Here is an 11,250-nt window from a genome sequence, read left to right as displayed (position 1 = left end):
ACTTTCGGAAACCTTCGTGGGAACAAAATGCTGTGTTTAATCAGAGTGCCCTTGTTCTAAATTATTATTCTCCATTAACTGAAATCTTTACAAGAATCTTCGAGACAGATTTGAGTTCTTCTTTCTTTTTTTTTAATTAATAATTTTTATTATATATATATTTTTATAATATTATCCCTTGTATTCATTTTTCCAAATTATCCCCCCCTCCCTCAATTCCCTCCCCCCGATGACAGGCAATCCCATACATTTTACATGTGTTATAATATAGTCTAGATACAATACATGTGTGTGAATATCATTTTTTTGTTGCACCATAAACATTAGATTCCGAAGGTACATGCAACCTGGGCAGACAGATATTAGTGCTGAGTTCTTCTTTCTTGTTCTCAGGAGTTTAGGGGACATTTCTTTATCAGTGTACGACAGACTTCTTTATCAGATTACCTTTACAGCAAGATGGACAACTTAGAAAAAGATGAAAAACAAAGGATAATTTTCATGGAATCAAATTTTAAAAATACCATATCTCTGCCTCCAAATATCATGCAAGGTCAGCCTTTTGTAGGCTGTTTTCCTTTAAGTAAAAAGTCATACTCGGGACAGAAGGGAGTACAAGGGATAATGTTGTAATAAAAAAAAAATTACCTATGCATATGTACTGTCAAAGAAAATGTTATAATTATAAAAATTAATAAAAAAATATTAAAAAAAGTAAAAAGTCATAGTTATAGCTTGTCTATAAAGAAATAGCCACTTGCTCCCATAGGAAGATGGAGAAGCCTGGCCATTTGCCTTAAAGATCTTGTAAAGACTTTAGGAAATAGGTAATAATAATCTGTAGCAAGAACACATCCAGTTTATAAATGGTATCTGTGCCTAATGAGATTTCAATGCGTATATTCTATTTCCTCTGTTGGCCATTATTCCTACTTTCAATTTGCTAATTTAGGATAGACATGAAATCCAGCTCTTCGAATCTGGGTTCTTTCCCAGACAGTGGAGGGATGTAGTGGTGTTGGACCTCTTTTTAAAGCCTAATTAACTACTTAACTGGTCCCCCACATGTGTCTGAGACACCTTCTCCAGTTAGTACTGTTAGCACATGAATGGAAGTTCTCTAAGATTGAACTAAGGGACTCTGACTTTTTTTTTAATTCCATGAATAGAAAATGACGTGGCCAGTCTTGTAGAACTCATTTTTCTTGGGTTTTGGTATGGCTGTCTTCACCTGAACATTCCCTCCATCTTGAAATCTGGTCTGACTTGAAACAGATCATCTTCTTCAGTGCATGGTTTAGTCATGTCACTCCTCTTCTTAAGCAAAATCAATGGCTCCCTATTGACCATGGGACTAAATTCTTTAACTTGTCATTTAAAACGCTTTGAAATCTGGCTACCAGCAAGTGATCATTCTGGTCTAGTTTCACTCATTCTGTGTTCCATGTTGACAATCACTTATGTTAGGCCATACCATTCCCAAAGTCTAGAATGCATTTTTTTCTCATCTCTCACTATTCAAAGTACAGTTTGGCTATCACCTCCTCTATGAAGTCTTCTTTGATTTTCCCATTTGAAAGTTATAGCTCCCTCTTAGATTTTCCCAGAGCACATCTCTCTTTCCCCATCACATGGTAATGTGAAGAACTTCTCTCTGAATGTCATATTCTTCCTCAAATATTATAAGGCCCTTGAGGGCAGGGATTATGCTGTTTATCATCTCCTTAGATGCAGCACCCGACATATAGCATGTGCTTAATAGATGGTTTCAATAGAACAGAATAAGTTCGTCCCTGAAGAGCCACACTTTTGAGTCTGAGGAGCTGCTTTGTAAGAACCTTGGAGACAACCTATATAGGAATGTTTTCTCTTCTAAATGGAAGTGAGCAGAACGGGAAAAAAATTGAAGGAGCTAGCAATAATTCATATCTTTTAGAAAAACTTGAGAATGATGGTTCCAGCACATGCAATTAAGTAAGGGCAGAGGGAAGATGTGGCAATTCATCAAGAAATTGCCAACATGAGGAAACATGTATTAAAAAAATTAATGTACATGTATAACCAGAAAAAATAAAACAATTAATTAAATTAAAAGAAATTACCAAGCATCTTGCTGAAGTAGGGGGTAAACTTTGGCAAATATGCCAGGATTTTCTACTGGGTCTAATGAAAGGGGGTCCTTACTTCTGGGCTCCTAAACCTTGAAGGGGAAGCTTAGGCGCTACCCTCACTCCATTATCCACTAAGAGAGAAGGGATCAGAGTGCCCAGCCATGAGAGCGGAAAAGACCGAAGCTCCAGCTGATCTCGGCCAGGGATTCGTGTCTTAACAAGACTGACAAGACTGAAGGAGTGAGACAGAGAAGACATGAAGATCCAATTCAGCCTGGAGTGCCCAGGGAGGAGCTTCATTGATAGATACCACAAGGTAGGTGGGAGCTGTAAGCTTTCCTACACTGAGTGAATCTTGGGGAGGGCTTAGGGAGCTCCCACAAAGAGCCTGTGAATCAGGCTAGCCTCGAAGTGCCTCCTCAAGCCTCAGGAGCCCAACATCTCTACCATGAGACCTCTACTTGCTCCTCTACGTCGGATCATGCCGGCTGCTTGCTGCCATGAAGATGAGTGGCCTTGTACTGTGGGTAGTGACAGGAAATTGTATTTCCTATATCCTCTGAAAGTGGGAAAATGGAATAGAAAACACAGAGCCTCTTGGCTTAGAATTCAGGCTGTTTCATGGAATAGAACAAAGATTTATAGATTTAGAGCTAGAAGAGACTTTAGGGGTTATCTGACTGATTTTACAAATGAGTAAACTAAGGTAGGTAAAGGAAAAGTTCTTGACCAGGGTCATTCAACCCGTGAGCATATCAGGAAGGATTGGAATCTAGGTATTTCTAACTCCAAATTCAACACCCTACCCATCACGCCACACTTCCTCTTCAAGAGCCAATGGATAAGAGACTGAAGGCAGATGTTCTTAGGAGCTCCTGAGGGGTCCCAGCCTCCACACCAGAGTCCATGCAGCACCATCCCTAGATGACCATCCCCTTATCTTCTTTCTTCTTCTCCAGTTTGTGTTTAATCAGGAATTGTGTTGGGGCTTGGGGGGGATGGTCAGCTGGGGAAGAGTGTGTGGGACTGTGCCCAGAGCAGCCCTTCTCTTCACTGTATTCCTTCTTTGTGGATTCTGACTGACACCAGAAGGCTGACCTCAGGTTTTCTGAGATTGAACCCAGAAGCTGTCAGAGTTTCTTAAATCTATACAAAGTGTAGAAAATATTACTAAACAGGAGGCTTTGTGCCGTAAGGTTAAGGTACTCGAGTCCCACTCTAGACCTAAAGCACAAATGCAATGTCACATCAGCCTAGCTAAGGGTTCCTAGAGGGGTTCAAAGGTTGAGCCTGTCCACACTGTCCGGCTTGGACACGGAGCCAGATTCCTTCCCTTTCCTCATCTTAGGTGACGATGCTTTCCCATGCCGAGACAGCTGAGGTTGCCTTCCTTCCCTAGCGCAGGGTGCTGAGCTGTTCCTCTTTCCTAGGCCTAGAGTTGAGCTTGTCTCCCCTCTCCATCACTGCCTCTATGAAGTCGTCTTGAAGTTCCCCTGGGTTCCTCCCTGTCTCCTAACCTATCACCAGCATTGGGCAAGGACTATCTTTGACTTCTAAGCTCCAGATTTTATCTACTCAGGTGTTGCCATATTCTCCCCCAAAACATGTTTGTGTTGGAGCTAAATCATAGTGGAAGTGGGTAAATGGGAATCGACAGGAAGCCAGTCTTGATTCCATCACTTACTAGTACTTTAACCTTTTCTTTTCATCAGTGTTTCAATTTCCACCTCAGATTTCTGATTCAGCATTTCCCTTTCCGCTGCACCTTCTTACCCCACTTTCTGCCCAATCTTGGATACAATCAGAAATTCTGAAACCATCCCTGAGGCTGATCCTTGGAATGATCAGGGGAGCTTCAGACAGAAGCCATGTTAGAGATGTGCCTTAGAAAGTCTCCAAATGGTCTTTTCATCCCAGAATGACAGTTGAGCTCCTGACGATTATGCTCAAGCACAGTCAAAATCCTTAGAGATTCTTGAGAAGAAAGGAAGTATAGACCAAAAAGCCCATTCATTTTTCAGTGTTTGGGAGAAACACAAAGGGACATAAACATATTAGGAAAAACTTCTGACAGAAGAGTTATTGTGGCTCACAACTAAGAGACTCAAAGTGCAGCAGAATTGCTACGAGGCCATCCCAGTTCCAAGCTAAAACTTTGGTAAAGTCCATTCTTTCCCCCTTCAGATACTCTTTCCATGGCAGGCCCCTAACTCTAAGTGTTTGTACAATATCTCTACCAGACTATTGTTGATAAGTTTTTGATACTCTTGGGATTTTGGCAACTAGGCGGCAACTGGAGTTGGAAAGATTCATCTTCCCAAGTTCGAATATGGCCTCAGATTTAATAGCTGTATGATCCTGGGCAAATCACTTCCCTTATTTGCCTTAATTTCCTCATCTATAAAACGAACCAGAGGAGATGGCCTTCCAGTATCTTTGCCAAGGATATCCCAAATGGGGTCACAAAGAGTTGGACAGGAATGAAAAACAATGGAACACTGGCAGGCTTCCTGCTGTCTCTCTCCATGGTGCTGATATCTCAACTGCTTTCACAAGGTAACCTTTGGGAAGTACTTGTGGCGCTTCCAATGGCACTGTAGGTTTTGCAGTATATGTGTAAATCCTTGAGGTTGGACTCTTAAGCATTTAGTTCTAGGGCCTGATGTTCTAGCTAGAGACAAGTCTCACCGTTTGTATTCTTTTCTTTTGTGGAGGGAGGTGGGGGGAGAGGTTTGGGAAATGTGGCTGCTAATTTCTGCATGAAAATTTTCTGATTTCCTCCAATGGCTAGTCTCTCTACCGCTGCCTCCCTTCTTTCTCCCTCACCAAATTACATCGTGTGTTTGTCAGACATGATTATATATGCACACGTTGTTCTTGCAGATACAGTGTAAGCCCCTGGAAGGCACACACTCTCATTTTTATCTCTATGACTTAGCACAGTGCCTGGGGCATAATAAGTGTTTGATGACTATCTGGTGTTCACTTGCTTGATTACCTGAGAGGATTTTATTTTTTATTTTATTTTTTATTTTTTTCTTGAGGCTGGGGTTAAGTGACTTGCCCAGGGTCACACAGCTAGGAAGTGTTAAGTGTCTGAGACCAGATTTGAACTCGGGTCCTCCTAAATTCAGGGCTGGTGTTCTATCCACTGCGCCACCTAGCTGCTCCCCGGATTTTGTTTTTTTACTTAATTATGGTCCTATTTTGCTTATGTACAGAGGAATAATAAAAACTCTTGGATAATATTTTAGGTGTAATTTTGTTCAGAAGGATTCAATTCCATTGCGTTCTTGTAGATATCATACTTTATTTCATTATTCTTGGGTGCTGAGTTATGAGACCCTGTTGAGAGGGAGTACCGAGGCTACCTTAACTATTGGTGCATGATAAGTTTTCTGCCACGTTGCCCTTGTTGAGCAAAGAACAATGATTTGTGTTCATGGGAAGGAGCGTTGAGCCGAGGGTCACAGCTAGCTGTCCATGAGCAGGGATGCCTTGACAAGGCCTCTGGCCTGTGAGTGAGCTGCTGAATTGCTGGATCGGCTCTCCTCCCATTGGTGGATACCATGCATACGCAAAGCCCATGAGCTGCTCTCTGAATGGTGATTGGGGATTGCCTACTGTTCACGAGCTGATCACGCTTGCAAAAATGTATATCAACAAGGCTGTATGGCATAATAAACTGCTCTTTTCACACTCTATGAGTCTCCCTCCTCTTTCATCTCGCCTCTGAGATCAAAGGACTCATATGCTATGAGCCCTTAAAAGAAGGCCACAAGACTTGGGTATGACAAATAATCCTGTTTTCAGAAGGTAGAAAAGAGGAAGCTGTTGTCAGGTTGAGACTCCTTAGAAAGGTTGGTTTGTGAATAACCAAATCTGGTTACTTGACATGCAGAACAAATGAATAAATTGTTGCTTGATCAATTGTTTTATCTCAACTCAGTATACTGAAATAGCTTTATCTCCATGTCTCTGTCTCTTCTTCTGTCATTTCCTTCTTTTTCCTTTTCTATCAGCTTCCCTTTCCTTCCCTTTCTATCCCATTTTCTCTTTTTACTTTCCTTTAGCTTTTATCTTTTCTACTCCCATTTTCTCTCTCCCTATGATCATCTATTTTTCTTTCAATGAAAAAATACCTTCTTTATATTAATATTTTTAAATTTAATATACTTTAAAAGAATCTAATGTCATGATAATATTTGGAGAGAGAAGTGTGGCCTGTGATTTAACTGTCATGGGGAACTCTTGTGAAAATTCCCTTCCCCAACAGAACATGTAATTGTAACCTTATTGAGTTGCCTGATGGACACTTAAGCTCTCCAGCTTAACTTCCTGGCTCCTACTTCTTTTTCCCAACTTTCCCATGCTCTTCCAATAATGAGCCCAAGTTTTTGAAGGGAGATATTAAATCTTGTATCCCAGATACACATAACTCAGGACTTCAGGGTGGCTGAGTGAAACTCAAAATTCATCATATTTTTGAATCAAAAAAAAACTGGGACATCTTTACATATAATTTGAAAAATACTATTAAGTGAAAAAAAAATCCCACATTAGATTTGGGAGTGTTGAGACCAGATAACAACTTACTTACTTTCCCACCAGTCACTGCCCTGGAACTTCTGGAAGTGAAGGTGATTAACCGACAAGTTAGAAGAAGGTAACTTTCACAAATAAAAAGGAAAGGATGCAAAGCAATGATTGAAGACTTTAGCTTCCTGCCCCTCATGAATCAACCTAATGAAGACACAAAAATGGCATTATTCTCTAGCTCTGGCCAACTTGCAGCTTTAGATGAATGGAAATAATGTTCTTTAATAAATCTCACTTAAAGTTGTAAGTTAGTTTGGTTTGAATTTTCTCCTGTTCCTAATACCTAAAAATAACTCATTTAGAGAATTATTTCCCATAAGACATAGGATTTTGAAAGAAGACAATTTTGAAAATATTTTGAAAATATGACAAATTCTTATTATTTTAATAATAATAATAATAATTTTTATTATTTTAATGAAAAACAAATAGAAACTTAGCCATTTTAATGCTTTTCTATCTGACTTATATACCCATACTTGAAGCTTTGAGCTATTTGCCAAATGATAACCTGGAAGCCTCGTGTTTTCCACTCTAATTTTCTCATTTCTTGGAGGAATAGATAGAAAACATGACACACTGCCCCATTACCAAGAAGAGCTCAGCTAGTGCAAGGTCACTTGCCTTCATAGCAGGAGATGGCCAGGATGACCAGCAGCAGAGCGGCAAATAAAGATCTCTTGGTGAGAGTTTGTCTTAAGGAGGCTGGGAGTGCTTTGGGACCAGCAGAATCTACAAAACTGTGACCGGCTAGGCTGCCAGGTCACAAAAGTCAATCAAGGCACACTTTCTACTTCTCCTCCTGCCATGATGGGTAGAATGCAGGATGTGGATTCAGGGGAGATCTGGATTTGAAAGTCAACTCTAATATCAGTGACGTGGCCACGGGCAAATCATTTCATTTTGCTGATCCTCACTTTCCTTATCTGTAAAATAGGGATAATGATACCTCATGGGCTTTTTAATGGCTATTTCATGGAATTTTTGTGTGATTCAAATGAGATAAGTGCTTCATAAATCTTAAGGTAATGTATAAACACTAGCCTTTATTATCATTATTTATTTATTTAGTAGCTCCTTGGGCCATGAAAAACATCTTCATGCCCATTTTGTCAAAACGAAATCAGTCCCTGCTCTCAAGGAGAAACAAAACCTACACAGACATTTATTCAGTCATATGTGACTTGTCAAAAGAGAGCCTGCAGGAATAGAACTCAGGGACTTAATCCCATTGTACAACCCCACAGGTGAAGAATCCCCAGTTCCGAAGTTTACAGTGGGAACTTTCATGATCCCTAGTGGTTTGAAATATAGCAACTAGAAAGATCAAAATCTGGGGAAAGAAAATCAATTAACAAGCATTTATAAAACCCCTATTATGTGTCAGGCACATGGCTGTACAAAGGCATAAAGGAAACAGTATCTGTTCCCAAGGAAATCCCATTCTGTCAAGGAATGCAACATATGGATACATAGATGTATACAAAATGGATACATTTAAAAAAAAAATTCTGGCAGCTACGTGGTGCAATGGTTAGAGCACTAGCTCTAAAATCAGGAGGACCTGAGTTCAAATCTGACCTCAGACACTTAACACTTCCTGGCTGGATGACCCTGGGCAAGTCACTTAACCCCAATTGCATCAGGAAAAAAAAAAGCCTCCGCAATGTGGTGGGAGTTGGGATAAGGAAAGGTCTCATGACAGAGGTTCTACTAGAGTTGAGTTTTAGGAAAATTAGGAAGGCTAAGAATATAATCTCTAATTTCTGATCCATATTCTACTTTTGTTAACTGGGAGGGAAAGTGTTAGGATTTTTACAAGGTGCAAAGTCACTGGAATGAATAGAGACAATTAATTTGATCCTACCAAGATGTTATGGGCCAAAACTTGAAACAAGGTGCTGAGCGGAATTGAGGAGACACTGATTAAATCTAATTTAGCATGCATTTAATCCTACAACAAATAATAGTTTCCTATGATGAAATGATTGGTGTATTTAGGGTTAGTGTGCACTATATAAGCAAGAAACTCTCAGGGCCAAACACACAGAAGCCCACAATCCCACTTTCCGAAGCAGAGTCAAGATTTCTTTCCCACTTCTACCTTGGTGCTGGCCGGAGGCTTTGGATTCAGAGGGAGCTAGAGACTGAAGCTGGCTGGAGACATTCTGACAAGAGCTCATTGGGGAACCAAGGAAAGAGACAGTACAGGACTTTAACTCCTGGCTGCATTTTGGGGATTACTGATATTAGAACTGAAAGCCAAGGCTGCCTCCCCAGAAGCTCCCCAAGAGATCCTGCTCCCAGAGAACGATCGCAATTTAGAGACAACAGAACATTACAGGGAACATTTAAAAAAAGTGTTTTTTTGTTTTTGTTTTTTTTGCTGAGGCAATTGGGGTTAAGTGACTTGCCCAGGGTAACACAGCCAGGAAGTGTTAAATGTCTGAAGTCAGATTTGAACTCAGGTCCTCTTAACTTCAGCGCTGGTGCTCTACCCACTGTACCACCCAGCTGCCCCAGGAGTTTCTTTTAGATTGACATAGTGGAGAAAGCATTAGACTTGGGCTCAGAGAAATTGCTCTTGAATGTATGTTTTCACAGCTCCATGATCAATGAAAATCAACAAGCATCGACTCATTATCTTTTACTTGCCAAACACCATCCTAGGCTCTGGGAACAGAAAGACAAATGTGAATCAGTCCCTGCTCACGAGGAGAAACAACACGTACACGGAAACTTGTTCAATCCTATGTGATTCTCCATGACCCTTTGGGGGAGGGGGGTTTGGACAAAGATCCTGGAGTCGGTTTGCCATTTCCTTTTCTAGCTCATTTTACAGATGAGGAAACTGAGGCAAGCAGAATATAAATACTAAATCTATTCTTCATTTTAATGCAAAGTATTTAAAGGGGAATGGAAAGGGATGGAGGGAGAGAAAAAGAGCCCATTAACAGTGTCTGGGACTGTATGGGATGGTATTTAAACTCTGCTTTGAAGAAATATGAAAATTCAAGAACTAAGGAGACTGAATGTACATCCACACACGCTAAGTTCCTTTTTTTTTTTAAATCTCTCCCATGGTTCTCCCCTTGGGCTCTGGTTTTTCTCTTCCTAAAGCGATGCGTATCTGAAAGAAAAGAAGGAACATGCAACTTCTCTGAGCCACAGGGAAAGAGGGAGGAGACTCTGGGCTGGGATCGTCGTCTCTTCTCAGGCTCCAAAGCAGGATGGGGCCCGGCCTTGGACGGGGAACAACAAGCAGACCAGGGTAGCTGGGAGGGAGGGTGTGCCGGCCACCGCCGAGGGACATGACAGGGCCCTAGAGATGGAGAGTTTGCTGGTCTCTAAATCAAGTCCTGAGTGGCAAGAGGTTCTCCAAGGAGTGAAAAGGAACCAGAGGTTCTCCAGCTTCTTTGCTGAGGGGGGAGCAGCTTCTTGGCACGTGTTTGCTCTCAGAGCTCATTGGTTCAGCTCTGGGCACCTCCCACTGACGCAGGAGAGATGCTGGAGGGATTAGGAAAATAATAACTGATGGGATTGACTTTGCTGCATTGGGGGGAGGGGGGCTACGGGAAGCTGTTGGGGGAGGGGACTCACCCACAGGAAGATCTACAGAAGCTGACCTTGGGATCACTCTCCCCACACTTGGAAATGGCCCAGATTTGGGAGGTTAGTTTCTTACTGTCTGTTTTAGGGACTCAGATTTCTTTGGGCCTTCATTAAGCCCTCAGAGGAACCTCTTTGTGTCCAAATGCGTCCCCATAATCCAGGAGTGCCCTAATTCAAAACTTCTAATCCATTTATTGAAGATTCACAAGCCTCCAAAACAAAACAAGCTGACTCCATCTTCTTTCCCCAGGGGTGCTGGCTATTTCCTCCCAATAAGGCTCTAACTTCACCCCATCAAGCTGACCCTGGGCACAATGAGGGTACCAAGGGCTAGGTCTGATATGCAGGGTGATTCTGAGACAAGCACTGCTTTTCTTTTTGTGTTTTTTGTTTTGAGAGACAACTGGGGTCAAGTGACTTGCACAAGGTCACACGGCCAGGAAGTATAAAGTGTCTGGGCCAGATTTGAACTCAGGTCCTCCTGACTCCAGGGCTGGTTCCTTTTCACTGCCCCATCCAGCTTCCGCCCTTTCCAAACTATGACCCCCAGACAAGTCCCAAGAGGGGTTTTGCATTATCTTGTCCCCGCAGTCATTTCTGCCATGGAATCGGGCTCATAAACGGCTGCTTTAATAATCCTCGCCAGGGAATCAGCAATCATGTGGACTCTGCCGACGGCCGGTACCCATGGCGTCACACCCACCAGCACCAGGGAATTCCCTGGCTCCTGAGGGGACAAGGGGCTCTATTCTTGCTAGAGTGTGTCTCTGTCTGTCTCCCTCTCATCCATCCACCGTTCTATTCATCAATATTTATCTAAGTACAATCAAGTCAGGATGCTCTTCTTCCTCCGCAGACATTTCTCCTTTCTAAATTATATTTTATTGACTGATCTCTTTTGTTTTTATGTCACTGACATTTCCCAAGG

The sequence above is a fragment of the Sminthopsis crassicaudata genome, chromosome 6, assembly GCF_048593235.1.
Source record: "Sminthopsis crassicaudata isolate SCR6 chromosome 6, ASM4859323v1, whole genome shotgun sequence".
In the NCBI taxonomy this organism is placed as follows: domain Eukaryota; kingdom Metazoa; phylum Chordata; class Mammalia; order Dasyuromorphia; family Dasyuridae; genus Sminthopsis; species Sminthopsis crassicaudata.
The sequence above is the reverse complement of the archived record's forward strand: the minus strand, read 5'-3'. Positions refer to the sequence as shown.